A 15,499-nucleotide genomic window follows, 5' to 3' on the forward strand; every position below is an offset into this window, starting at 1 on the left:
CTATTGAACCATTCATTATATTCTTGGATAATGTATAAATGTACACCAATGAAATTCTTTGTCATGCCTCATCCACACTCTCAAGCTCTGTCAGGTTGGATGGGGAGCATCGCTGCACAGATATTTTCAGGTCTCTCCAGAGATGTTCAAGTCCGAGCTCTGGCTGGGCCTCTCAAGGACATTCAGAGACTTGTCTCGAAGTCATTCCTGTGTTGTATTGGCTGTGTGCTTAGTCATTGTCTTGGTGGGAGGTGAACCTTTGCCCCAATCTGAGGTCCTGAGCGCTCTGGAGCGCTCTGTTCATCTTTCCCTCGATCCTGACTAGTCTCCCAGTTTATATAAAATAAAAAAAATCTCTCTTAAAAACCTGTTTTCGTTTTGTCATTTATGGGGTACTGTGTGTAGATTTGAGGATTTGTATTTATTTTATCAATTTTAGAATAAGGCTGTAACCGAACAGTGGAAAAAGGGAAGGGGTCTGAATACTTTCCAAATGTCCCCTGTTGTGTTTTACACCTTCAGCAGAGGATTTACATTTCTGTGGCATATACTGTAGTATGTTCTGTCTGAGATGATATGAACATGACTGGGCATTCAAACATATCTGTATCCATCATCAATAGTATCTCTCTGGTCTTCCTCACATTTTTCTTTGACATGTTTTGTGTAATCGGGAAAAAGCCTCTATCAACCTTTCAATACCGTTTGGAAATCAACTTAAGGTTCATCAGACAGACAAACTATTTTAAATCTTTGAAGCTTCTGGCTTGTCCAGTGTTTGCACTGAGAGAATAATGTATCTGCAAAAGGTCACCTTAGTGCTTCTCTGGTTGCATGACCCTGCTGAGACCCCTGTCACCATCTAATCCTGCTCAGATGAGGCATGACAAAGAATTTCATTGGTGTACATTTATACATTATCCAAGAATATAATGAATGGTTCAATAGTCGAACTGACCATTATTCCCAGATCCCAGACTGTAGCTTACCCATCAACTCAAGATGGAACTTTGTATCCATTCACTGATTGTTATAATATATACCTGAGCTCTGTAGACTGGTCTTCCCTGGCTGTCTGACCCTGATGAGCATAATGTTGTGTACTGATTGTGCACCATGACAGTGTAGCCTGTAGAGCTGTTTATACCGTGTCAGTGTGAAAAGTAGGGAATTAGCTAGGGAAACTGACAGATCAATTACATTGCTATACTGATTAAAATAAAAACTCACATTGCGCTGAAAAAATGTCAGAATATCAGTCTTCAATCGTTTGGCCGCTGGTTTCATCGTTTGATTCAGGTCTAGTGTGATCGAGGCAAAAATAATTGCTGAATATAGTGAGGTAGCTAGCTAAAAATACATTTTTAAAGTTTGGGGGGCTTATGTCCCCACCATCCCCAGTGAAAGTTGCGCCCCGCACATGAAAACATGAACTGACGCTGGGAATCGATAGAAAATCGCTCTGCTGCAAAAAAAACAATATTAACATTCAAAATGTTGGAATATTTCCTTTAAGTTACTAGCTAGCTCGGTCCATCGCGATGACAATGACACGGTACCCAAACCGGCTGCGCGCTTGCGCCATCGTGCATACATTTATTTTGTCCCCCTACACCAAACGCGATTACGACACGCAGGTTAAAATATCAAAACAAACTCTGAACCAATTATATTAATTTGGGAACAGGTCGAAAAGCAATAAACATTTATGGCAATTTAGCTAGTTAGCTTGCCTTTGCTAGCTAATTTGTCCTATTTAGCTAGCTTGCTGTTGCTAGCTAATTTGTCCTGGGATATAAACATTGAGTTGTTATTTTACCTGAAATGCACAAGGTCCTCTACTCCAACAATTAATCCACACATTGAAGTTATGAAACAATGAATAGATTAGTCCACTGAGACGGGCGCAAATCAGACAGGACCCCCTTAGTCATGAAGTATTCCATATAAGGCACCGAGACTTTATGAAGGTTATACCCTTAATCTTGTATTAAATCAAATCTAGTGATACATAACTTGACATTTCTGCCATCCATTGTTACATTGTGGGTGGATAACCAACCTTCCAATTAATGGCAATGCATTTCTTAGCCGCTATAAATGCTAAGTTAAACAGTTTCTTGTGATAACAGTCTCCAGTATCAACATTTCCAAGCAAACGAAAACAGGGAGAATCTGTAGACATGCTGAGATAAAAGAACATACTCTGCCAGAATTCAACCAACAAGATCATAACCTGCAAATACAGTGCATTCGGAAAGTATTCAGACCCCTTTTCCCCACATTTTGTTACGTTACAGCCTTATTCTAAAAGGGATGACATTGTTTTTCCCCCTTACCACTCTACACACAATACCCAATAATGACAAAACAAAAAGTTATTTATTTTTTGCTAATAAACAACAAACATCACATTTACATAAGTATTTCGTCCCTTTACTAAGTACTTTGTTGAAGCACCTTTGGAAGTGATTACAGCCTTGAGTCTTCTTGGGTATGATGCTACAAGCTTGGCACACCTGTATTTGGGGAGTTTCTCCCATTCTTCTCTGCAGATCCTCTCAAGCTCTGTCAGGTTGGATGGGGAGCATCGCTGCACAGATATTTTCAGGTCTCTCCAGAGATGTTCAAGTCCGAGCTCTGGCTGGGCCTCTCAAGGACATTCAGAGACTTGTCTCGAAGTCATTCCTGTGTTGTATTGGCTGTGTGCTTAGTCATTGTCTTGGTGGGAGGTGAACCTTTGCCCCAATCTGAGGTCCTGAGCGCTCTGGAGCGCTCTGTTCATCTTTCCCTCGATCCTGACTAGTCTCCCAGTTTATATAAAATAAAAAAAATCTCTCTTAAAAACCTGTTTTCGTTTTGTCATTTATGGGGTACTGTGTGTAGATTTGAGGATTTGTATTTATTTTATCAATTTTAGAATAAGGCTGTAACCGAACAGTGGAAAAAGGGAAGGGGTCTGAATACTTTCCAAATGTCCCCTGTTGTGTTTTACACCTTCAGCAGAGGATTTACATTTCTGTGGCATATACTGTAGTATGTTCTGTCTGAGATGATATGAACATGACTGGGCATTCAAACATATCTGTATCCATCATCAATAGTATCTCTCTGGTCTTCCTCACATTTTTCTTTGACATGTTTTGTGTAATCGGGAAAAAGCCTCTATCAACCTTTCAATACCGTTTGGAAATCAACTTAAGGTTCATCAGACAGACAAACTATTTTAAATCTTTGAAGCTTCTGGCTTGTCCAGTGTTTGCACTGAGAGAATAATGTATCTGCAAAAGGTCACCTTAGTGCTTCTCTGGTTGCATGACCCTGCTGAGACCCCTGTCACCATCTAATCCTGCTCAGATGAGGCATGACAAAGAATTTCATTGGTGTACATTTATACATTATCCAAGAATATAATGAATGGTTCAATAGTCGAACTGACCATTATTCCCAGATCCCAGACTGTAGCTTACCCATCAACTCAAGATGGAACTTTGTATCCATTCACTGATTGTTATAATATATACCTGAGCTCTGTAGACTGGTCTTCCCTGGCTGTCTGACCCTGATGAGCATAATGTTGTGTACTGATTGTGCACCATGACAGTGTAGCCTGTAGAGCTGTTTATACCGTGTCAGTGTGAAAAGTAGGGAATTAGCTAGGGAAACTGACAGATCAATTACATTGCTATACTGATTAAAATAAAAACTCACATTGCGCTGAAAAAATGTCAGAATATCAGTCTTCAATCGTTTGGCCGCTGGTTTCATCGTTTGATTCAGGTCTAGTGTGATCGAGGCAAAAATAATTGCTGAATATAGTGAGGTAGCTAGCTAAAAATACATTTTTAAAGTTTGGGGGGCTTATGTCCCCACCATCCCCAGTGAAAGTTGCGCCCCGCACATGAAAACATGAACTGACGCTGGGAATCGATAGAAAATCGCTCTGCTGCAAAAAAAACAATATTAACATTCAAAATGTTGGAATATTTCCTTTAAGTTACTAGCTAGCTCGGTCCATCGCGATGACAATGACACGGTACCCAAACCGGCTGCGCGCTTGCGCCATCGTGCATACATTTATTTTGTCCCCCTACACCAAACGCGATTACGACACGCAGGTTAAAATATCAAAACAAACTCTGAACCAATTATATTAATTTGGGAACAGGTCGAAAAGCAATAAACATTTATGGCAATTTAGCTAGTTAGCTTGCCTTTGCTAGCTAATTTGTCCTATTTAGCTAGCTTGCTGTTGCTAGCTAATTTGTCCTGGGATATAAACATTGAGTTGTTATTTTACCTGAAATGCACAAGGTCCTCTACTCCAACAATTAATCCACACATTGAAGTTATGAAACAATGAATAGATTAGTCCACTGAGACGGGCGCAAATCAGACAGGACCCCCTTAGTCATGAAGTATTCCATATAAGGCACCGAGACTTTATGAAGGTTATACCCTTAATCTTGTATTAAATCAAATCTAGTGATACATAACTTGACATTTCTGCCATCCATTGTTACATTGTGGGTGGATAACCAACCTTCCAATTAATGGCAATGCATTTCTTAGCCGCTATAAATGCTAAGTTAAACAGTTTCTTGTGATAACAGTCTCCAGTATCAACATTTCCAAGCAAACGAAAACAGGGAGAATCTGTAGACATGCTGAGATAAAAGAACATACTCTGCCAGAATTCAACCAACAAGATCATAACCTGCAAATACAGTGCATTCGGAAAGTATTCAGACCCCTTTTCCCCACATTTTGTTACGTTACAGCCTTATTCTAAAAGGGATGACATTGTTTTTCCCCCTTACCACTCTACACACAATACCCAATAATGACAAAACAAAAAGTTATTTATTTTTTGCTAATAAACAACAAACATCACATTTACATAAGTATTTCGTCCCTTTACTAAGTACTTTGTTGAAGCACCTTTGGAAGTGATTACAGCCTTGAGTCTTCTTGGGTATGACGCTACAAGCTTGGCACACCTGTATTTGGGGAGTTTCTCCCATTCTTCTCTGCAGATCCTCTCATTTTACATTTACATTTACATTTAAGTCATTTAGCAGACGCTCTTATCCAGAGCGACTTACAAATTGGAAAGTTCATACATATTCATCCTGGTCCCCCCGTGGGGAATGAACCCACAACCCTGGCGTTGCAAGCGCCATGCTCTACCAACTGAGCCACACGGGAATAATGGTCAGTTCGACTATTGAACCATTCATTATATTCTTGGATAATGTATAAATGTACACCAATGAAATTCTTTGTCATGCCTCATCCACACTCTCAAGCTCTGTCAGGTTGGATGGGGAGCATCGCTGCACAGATATTTTCAGGTCTCTCCAGAGATGTTCAAGTCCGAGCTCTGGCTGGGCCTCTCAAGGACATTCAGAGACTTGTCTCGAAGTCATTCCTGTGTTGTATTGGCTGTGTGCTTAGTCATTGTCTTGGTGGGAGGTGAACCTTTGCCCCAATCTGAGGTCCTGAGCGCTCTGGAGCGCTCTGTTCATCTTTCCCTCGATCCTGACTAGTCTCCCAGTTTATATAAAATAAAAAAAAATCTCTCTTAAAAACCTGTTTTCGTTTTGTCATTTATGGGGTACTGTGTGTAGATTTGAGGATTTGTATTTATTTTATCAATTTTAGAATAAGGCTGTAACCGAACAGTGGAAAAAGGGAAGGGGTCTGAATACTTTCCAAATGTCCCCTGTTGTGTTTTACACCTTCAGCAGAGGATTTACATTTCTGTGGCATATACTGTAGTATGTTCTGTCTGAGATGATATGAACATGACTGGGCATTCAAACATATCTGTATCCATCATCAATAGTATCTCTCTGGTCTTCCTCACATTTTTCTTTGACATGTTTTGTGTAATCGGGAAAAAGCCTCTATCAACCTTTCAATACCGTTTGGAAATCAACTTAAGGTTCATCAGACAGACAAACTATTTTAAATCTTTGAAGCTTCTGGCTTGTCCAGTGTTTGCACTGAGAGAATAATGTATCTGCAAAAGGTCACCTTAGTGCTTCTCTGGTTGCATGACCCTGCTGAGACCCCTGTCACCATCTAATCCTGCTCAGATGAGGCATGACAAAGAATTTCATTGGTGTACATTTATACATTATCCAAGAATATAATGAATGGTTCAATAGTCGAACTGACCATTATTCCCAGATCCCAGACTGTAGCTTACCCATCAACTCAAGATGGAACTTTGTATCCATTCACTGATTGTTATAATATATACCTGAGCTCTGTAGACTGGTCTTCCCTGGCTGTCTGACCCTGATGAGCATAATGTTGTGTACTGATTGTGCACCATGACAGTGTAGCCTGTAGAGCTGTTTATACCGTGTCAGTGTGAAAAGTAGGGAATTAGCTAGGGAAACTGACAGATCAATTACATTGCTATACTGATTAAAATAAAAACTCACATTGCGCTGAAAAAATGTCAGAATATCAGTCTTCAATCGTTTGGCCGCTGGTTTCATCGTTTGATTCAGGTCTAGTGTGATCGAGGCAAAAATAATTGCTGAATATAGTGAGGTAGCTAGCTAAAAATACATTTTTAAAGTTTGGGGGGCTTATGTCCCCACCATCCCCAGTGAAAGTTGCGCCCCGCACATGAAAACATGAACTGACGCTGGGAATCGATAGAAAATCGCTCTGCTGCAAAAAAAACAATATTAACATTCAAAATGTTGGAATATTTCCTTTAAGTTACTAGCTAGCTCGGTCCATCGCGATGACAATGACACGGTACCCAAACCGGCTGCGCGCTTGCGCCATCGTGCATACATTTATTTTGTCCCCCTACACCAAACGCGATTACGACACGCAGGTTAAAATATCAAAACAAACTCTGAACCAATTATATTAATTTGGGAACAGGTCGAAAAGCAATAAACATTTATGGCAATTTAGCTAGTTAGCTTGCCTTTGCTAGCTAATTTGTCCTATTTAGCTAGCTTGCTGTTGCTAGCTAATTTGTCCTGGGATATAAACATTGAGTTGTTATTTTACCTGAAATGCACAAGGTCCTCTACTCCAACAATTAATCCACACATTGAAGTTATGAAACAATGAATAGATTAGTCCACTGAGACGGGCGCAAATCAGACAGGACCCCCTTAGTCATGAAGTATTCCATATAAGGCACCGAGACTTTATGAAGGTTATACCCTTAATCTTGTATTAAATCAAATCTAGTGATACATAACTTGACATTTCTGCCATCCATTGTTACATTGTGGGTGGATAACCAACCTTCCAATTAATGGCAATGCATTTCTTAGCCGCTATAAATGCTAAGTTAAACAGTTTCTTGTGATAACAGTCTCCAGTATCAACATTTCCAAGCAAACGAAAACAGGGAGAAACTGTAGACATGCTGAGATAAAAGAACATACTCTGCCAGAATTCAACCAACAAGATCATAACCTGCAAATACAGTGCATTCGGAAAGTATTCAGACCCCTTTTCCCCACATTTTGTTACGTTACAGCCTTATTCTAAAAGGGATGACATTGTTTTTCCCCCTTACCACTCTACACACAATACCCAATAATGACAAAACAAAAAGTTATTTATTTTTTGCTAATAAACAACAAACATCACATTTACATAAGTATTTCGTCCCTTTACTAAGTACTTTGTTGAAGCACCTTTGGAAGTGATTACAGCCTTGAGTCTTCTTGGGTATGACGCTACAAGCTTGGCACACCTGTATTTGGGGAGTTTCTCCCATTCTTCTCTGCAGATCCTCTCATTTTACATTTACATTTACATTTAAGTCATTTAGCAGACGCTCTTATCCAGAGCGACTTACAAATTGGAAAGTTCATACATATTCATCCTGGTCCCCCCGTGGGGAATGAACCCACAACCCTGGCGTTGCAAGCGCCATGCTCTACCAACTGAGCCACACGGGAATAATGGTCAGTTCGACTATTGAACCATTCATTATATTCTTGGATAATGTATAAATGTACACCAATGAAATTCTTTGTCATGCCTCATCCACACTCTCAAGCTCTGTCAGGTTGGATGGGGAGCATCGCTGCACAGATATTTTCAGGTCTCTCCAGAGATGTTCAAGTCCGAGCTCTGGCTGGGCCTCTCAAGGACATTCAGAGACTTGTCTCGAAGTCATTCCTGTGTTGTATTGGCTGTGTGCTTAGTCATTGTCTTGGTGGGAGGTGAACCTTTGCCCCAATCTGAGGTCCTGAGCGCTCTGGAGCGCTCTGTTCATCTTTCCCTCGATCCTGACTAGTCTCCCAGTTTATATAAAATAAAAAAAAATCTCTCTTAAAAACCTGTTTTCGTTTTGTCATTTATGGGGTACTGTGTGTAGATTTGAGGATTTGTATTTATTTTATCAATTTTAGAATAAGGCTGTAACCGAACAGTGGAAAAAGGGAAGGGGTCTGAATACTTTCCAAATGTCCCCTGTTGTGTTTTACACCTTCAGCAGAGGATTTACATTTCTGTGGCATATACTGTAGTATGTTCTGTCTGAGATGATATGAACATGACTGGGCATTCAAACATATCTGTATCCATCATCAATAGTATCTCTCTGGTCTTCCTCACATTTTTCTTTGACATGTTTTGTGTAATCGGGAAAAAGCCTCTATCAACCTTTCAATACCGTTTGGAAATCAACTTAAGGTTCATCAGACAGACAAACTATTTTAAATCTTTGAAGCTTCTGGCTTGTCCAGTGTTTGCACTGAGAGAATAATGTATCTGCAAAAGGTCACCTTAGTGCTTCTCTGGTTGCATGACCCTGCTGAGACCCCTGTCACCATCTAATCCTGCTCAGATGAGGCATGACAAAGAATTTCATTGGTGTACATTTATACATTATCCAAGAATATAATGAATGGTTCAATAGTCGAACTGACCATTATTCCCAGATCCCAGACTGTAGCTTACCCATCAACTCAAGATGGAACTTTGTATCCATTCACTGATTGTTATAATATACAGTGGGGAGAACAAGTATTTGATACACTGCCGATTTTGCAAGTTTTCCTACTTACAAAGCATGTAGAGGTCTGTAATTTTTATCATAGGTACACTTCAACTGTGAGAGACGGAATCTAAAACAAAAATCCAGAAAATCACATTGTATGATTTTTAAGTAAATAATTTGCATTTTATTGCATGACATAAGTATTTGATACATCAGAAAAGCAGAACTTAATATTTCCTACAGAAACCTTTGTGTGCAATTACAGAGATCATACGTTTCCTGTAGTTCTTGACCAGGTTTGCACACACTGCAGCAGGGATTTTGGCCCACTCCTCCATACAGACCTTCTCCAGATCCTTCAGGTTTACGGGGCTGTCGCTGGGCAATACGGACTTTCGGCTCCCTCCAAAGATTTTCTATTGGGTTCAGGTCTGGAGACTGGCTAGGCCACTCCAGGACCTTGAGATGCTTCTTACGGAGCCACTCCTTAGTTGCCCTGGCTGTGTGTTTCGGGTCGTTGTCATGCTGGAAGACCCAGCCACGACCCATCTTCAATGCTCTTACTGAGGGAAGGAGGTTGTTGGTCAAGATCTCGCGATACATGGCCCCATCCATCCTCCCCTCAATACGGTGCAGTCGTCCTGTCCCCTTTGCAGAAAAGCATCCCCAAAGAATGATGTTTCCACCTCCATGCTTCACGGTTGGGATGGTGTTCTTGGGGTTGTACTCATCCTTCTATTCCTCCAAACACGGCGAGTGGAGTTTAGAGCAAAAAGCTCTATTTTTGTCTCATCAGACCACATGACCTTCTCCCATTCCTCCTCTGGATCATCCAGATGGTCATTGGCAAACTTCAGACGGGCCTGGACATGCGCTGGCTTGAGCAGGGGGACCTTGCGTGCGCTGCAGGATTTTAATCCATGACGGCGTAGTGTGTTACTAATGGTTTTCTTTGAGACTGTGGTCCCAGCTCTCTTCAGGTCATTGACCAGGTCCTGCCGTGTAGTTCTGGGCTGATCCCTCACCTTCCTCATGATCATTGATGCCCCACGAGGTGAGATCTTGCATGGAGCCCCAGACCGAGGGTGATTGACCGTCATCTTGAACTTCTTCCATTTTCTAATAATTGTGCCAACAGTTGTTGCCTTCTCACCAAGCTGCTTGGCTATTGTCCTGTAGCCCATCCCAGCCTAGTACAGGTCTACAATTTATCCCTGATGTCCTTACACAGCTCTCTGGTCTTGGCCATTGTGGAGAGGTTGGAGTCTGTTTGATTGAGTGTGTGGACAGGTGTCTTTCATACAGGTAACGAGTTCAAACAGGTGCAGTTAATACAGGTAATGAGTGGAGAACAGGAGGGCTTCTTAAAGAAAAACGAACAGGTCTGTGAGAGCCGGAATTCTTACTGGTTGGTAGGTGTTCAAATACTTATGTCATGCAATAAAATGCAAATTAATTACTTAAAAATCATACAATGTGATTTTCTGGATTTTTGTTTTAGATTCCGTCTCTCACAGTTGAAGTGTACCTATGATAAAAATTACAGACCTCTACATGCTTTGTAAGTAGGAAAACCTGAAAAATCGGCAGTGTATCAAATACTTGTTCTCCCCACTGTATACCTGAGCTCTGTAGACTGGTCTTCCCTGGCTGTCTGACCCTGATGAGCATAATGTTGTGTACTGATTGTGCACCATGACAGTGTAGCCTGTAGAGCTGTTTATACCGTGTCAGTGTGAAAAGTAGGGAATTAGCTAGGGAAACTGACAGATCAATTACATTGCTATACTGATTAAAATAAAAACTCACATTGCGCTGAAAAAATGTCAGAATATCAGTCTTCAATCGTTTGGCCGCTGGTTTCATCGTTTGATTCAGGTCTAGTGTGATCGAGGCAAAAATAATTGCTGAATATAGTGAGGTAGCTAGCTAAAAATACATTTTTAAAGTTTGGGGGGCTTATGTCCCCACCATCCCCAGTGAAAGTTGCGCCCCGCACATGAAAACATGAACTGACGCTGGGAATCGATAGAAAATCGCTCTGCTGCAAAAAAAACAATATTAACATTCAAAATGTTGGAATATTTCCTTTAAGTTACTAGCTAGCTCGGTCCATCGCGATGACAATGACACGGTACCCAAACCGGCTGCGCGCTTGCGCCATCGTGCATACATTTATTTTGTCCCCCTACACCAAACGCGATTACGACACGCAGGTTAAAATATCAAAACAAACTCTGAACCAATTATATTAATTTGGGAACAGGTCGAAAAGCAATAAACATTTATGGCAATTTAGCTAGTTAGCTTGCCTTTGCTAGCTAATTTGTCCTATTTAGCTAGCTTGCTGTTGCTAGCTAATTTGTCCTGGGATATAAACATTGAGTTGTTATTTTACCTGAAATGCACAAGGTCCTCTACTCCAACAATTAATCCACACATAAAACGGTCAACCGAATCGTTTCTAGTCATCTCTCCTCCTTCCAGGCTTTTTCATCTTTGAACTTATATGGTGATTGGCATCTAAACTTTCATAGTATTACTACAACGACCGGCAACACAGTTCGTCTTTCAATCACCCACGTGGGTATAACCAATGAGGAGATGGCACGTGGGTACTTGCTTCTATAAACCAATGAGGAGATGGGAGAGGCAGGACTTGCAGCGCAATCTGCGTCAGAAATAGAATGGAGTTCTATTTTAGCCCTTGGCAACGCAGATGCTCGTTGGCGTGCGCAATAATTGAATAACATAGATTCCTACATTTATTTTGCAACACGCACGCGACGCGAGCGGTGTGGTCAGCCTATTAGTTGCACTCCGCCACTTTCCATGTGTTCTTTGTTTAGTGGCTGGCTTCAATATAGCTACTTTCGTAACTCCCAAAAAATGCTGGGATACATTTTTTCCCAAAATCATAATCCCACTGGGCCAGAATTACCTCAGGCATGATCATTGGAGCAAGGCTCGAAAGACCTGTTGCTGCAGCTACTCCATCCCTTATATTCTTTAAGTACCGAGTCCACCTTAAGATTCTCTGGAGAACATGTAACAACGATCATTCCAGTAGTTGACGATTGAAAAGTATCTAGAAAGCTTGTATTCGGAAGGTTTGTACAAACCATCTTTGGTATGTACTTGGCGCCATTCTTCCTGTTTTGCGGCATCAGTGAGATCACTTCCTGTGTCAATATGCGCAGTGTGACTAGCTCTGATGCAGGTCGTACCTGCAGATCCGAGAGCATAGCTAGCTTCATCCATCTCTGAAGTCATTCATTTATTTCTAGGTTCTCCAGATGCCCATGTGAAGCCCCAGTTTCTGGATGCAGAGGTGCAGGACATCCTAACCAGAATCACAGGCTTGAACCTGGAGAAGGTGTTCAGACCCATCAAACAGGAGCTGAAGCCCCCCAAGTACAAACTTATGACAGATGCACAGTTGAAGGAGGTATGGACACTCACACACACATGGTAGGGCAGATAGTTTGTCTGTCATGCGGAGTAGGGAATGGCTCTACAACATCTTCTGCAACATTCTGAACATTTCATTTGGCAGATTACATCCCTGTACAGCTGGTGTCAGTCTTGTTAATGTGTTCCTGTTTGTGTTGTAGGCGACCCAGAGTGCCAGGGAGCAGGCCCAGAGGCTGCTGAAGATGCCTCCAGTGCTGCCGGAGAGGAAGCCCATCATCGATGTACTGTCTGAGGACAAGATCCTGGAGGGCATGGACACAGCCGAATACGTCTTCACTGACATCACCTTCAACATACCACACAGGGTAGGAGATAGAGTGTGTTTGTGTCCACCAACGTTACATTCTACATACAGTACACCACAGGCAAAGTGTGTAATGGTTTGTGTCCATCAACATAAATATTGGTTATCATTTACAATGCCTCAAACAATTAGTGCTCTTTTGTCATGTATTGTTCTCTCTTCCATGGTCACCTCCTGGTGTTTCCAGGAGCGGTTCATAGTGATCCGGGAATCCACCAGGACACTGAAGAAGGCATCGTGGGAGGACAGAGAGAGGATCCTGCAAGTCTACTTCCCTAAAGAGGGCCGCAGGCTCACAGCACCCCGTCTTCAAGGAGAACCTGAAGGTGGTGTTTGGCCAGGATCGTCATGAGGATGTGTTGGATCTGTGCCAGGTCCAGTTTGAACCTGACTCCTCAGAATACATCAGGATAAAATACCACTTCCTTCACACTCCTCAACAGGCTGTCCAGATGTATGCTTCAGTTATTATTACCCATTAGCAGTTAGTAAAACCCTCTCCTTATTGGCTGTGCTCTGTTGTCCAGGTGCATGCAGCCACCTTGAGGATCTTGAGAAGATGGGGAAGTATGATCTTCTGCATTCAACCAGACACATTGGAGGCCTGGTCTGGTACCTGGTCAATGCCAGGAGGGTGGATGGACTCATCATAGACATGCTGCAGAAAGACCTGTGAGTCTGTGTTAGACCAGTGGCTCTCAACCTCTTTTGGTTACTGTAGCACCCACTGAATTTAGCTCTGCCCGGAGTACCCCAGAAGTACCCCCTTGTGAATTTTACCAGTAAGCCTATGGTCTCATGAATCTCGAGGTACCCCCTGTGGATAGACCACAAGCACCCCTTGTTGGGAACACTGTGTTAGAGGCTTGTTTTTCTTCTACATGACACCCCATGCCATCTGTTTATGACTCCAAATGCCATATGTTATAAGTGTTTTGTAGGCATTAGGACAAGTAATGATTTAATAACACCATAACTGTCATTGTTAGCCCAGAGTAACATCTCTTAACACTGGTTGTATTGTTCTAGATGGCAGGATGCAGTGAGTCTGGTGGGTCTGTTCAACAAGGTCCATCCACACAGTGAGACAGCCCAGGAGGCCTCCAGCCAACAGGCCTCTGGACTGGACCTGCTCAAGGTGAGGCCCTATCAGCAGACACTAGTGTATCTCAGAACCTGATTTATAGGTAGCACCAGTCACCATATTGGTAGTCGTGATACACAGTAAACCCTTTGTTTAACCTCTTGTGTCTGTTCCCCACCAGATCTACGCTAAGCGGGAGTCCCAGAGGGCAGGATACGTAGAGCTGGCCCTGCAGGCCTACGAGCAGACTTCCGCAGAGAGCTCCTTCTGACCGTCATGCATCACCACACCTAACCACTGGAGAGCTCTGTCACATCACAGCATAGCTCCTTCTGACCGTCTTGCATCACCACACCTAACCACTGGAGAGCTCTGTCACATCACAGCATAGCTCCTTCTGACCGTCATGCATCACCACACCTAACCACTGGAGAGCTCTGTCACATCACAGCATAGCTCCATCTAACCATCATGCATCACCACACCTAACCACTGGAGAGCTCTGTCACATCACAGCATAGCTCCATCTAACCATCATGCATCACCACACCTAACCACTGGAGAGCTCTGTCACATCACAGCATAGCTCCTTCTGACCGTCTTGCATCACCACACCTAACCACTGGAGAGCTCTGTCACATCACAGCATAGCTCCATCTAACCATCATGCATCACCACACCTAACCACTGGAGAGCTCTGTCACATCACAGCATAGCTCCTTCTGACCGTCATGCATCACCACACCTAACCACTGGAGAGCTCTGTCACATCACAGCATAGCTCCATCTAACCATCATGCATCACCACACCTAACCACTGGAGAGCTCTGTCACATCACAGCATAGCTCCATCTAACCATCATGCATCACCACACCTAACCACTGGAGAGCTCTGTCACATCACAGCATAGCTCCTTCTGACCGTCATGCATCACCACACCTAACCACTGGAGAGCTCTGTCACATCACAGCATAGCTCCATCTAACCATCATGCATCACCACACCTAACCACTGGAGAGCTCTGTCACATCACAGCATAGCTCCATCTAACCATCATGCATCACCACACCTAACCACTGGAGAGCTCTGTCACATCACAGCATAGCTCCATCTGACCATCATGCATCACCACACCTAACCACTGGAGAGCTCTGTCACATCACAGCATAGCTCCTTCTGACCGTCATGCATCACCACACCTAACCACTGGAGAGCTCTGTCACATCACAGCATAGCTCCTTCTGACCGTCATGCATCACCACACCTAACCACTGGAGAGCTCTGTCACATCACAGCATAGCTCCATCTAACCATCATGCATCACCACACCTAACCACTGGAGAGCTCTGTCACATCACAGCATAGCTCCTTCTGACCGTCTTGCATCACCACACCTAACCACTGGAGAGCTCTGTCACATCACAGCATAGCTCCATCTAACCATCATGCATCACCACACCTAACCACTGGAGAGCTCTGTCACATCACAGCATAGCTCCTTCTGACCGTCATGCATCACCACACCTAACCACTGGAGAGCTCTGTCACATCACAGCATAGCTCCTTCTAACCATCATGCATCACCACACCTAACCACTGGAGAGCTCTGTCACATCACAGCATAGCTCCATCTAACCA

At 42.8% G+C, this 15,499-nt stretch overlaps 1 pseudogene; it reads left to right on the top strand.

Annotated features, from left to right (window-relative positions):
* LOC139548316 (small ribosomal subunit protein mS22-like) overlaps window positions 1–15,401 on the top strand; it is a 38,711-nt pseudogene extending 23,310 nt beyond the window's left edge.
* Window positions 15,402–15,499: the final 98 nt, after the last annotated feature.

This window comes from Salvelinus alpinus, chromosome 21 (genome assembly GCF_045679555.1).
Source record: "Salvelinus alpinus chromosome 21, SLU_Salpinus.1, whole genome shotgun sequence".
Taxonomy (NCBI): domain Eukaryota; kingdom Metazoa; phylum Chordata; class Actinopteri; order Salmoniformes; family Salmonidae; genus Salvelinus; species Salvelinus alpinus.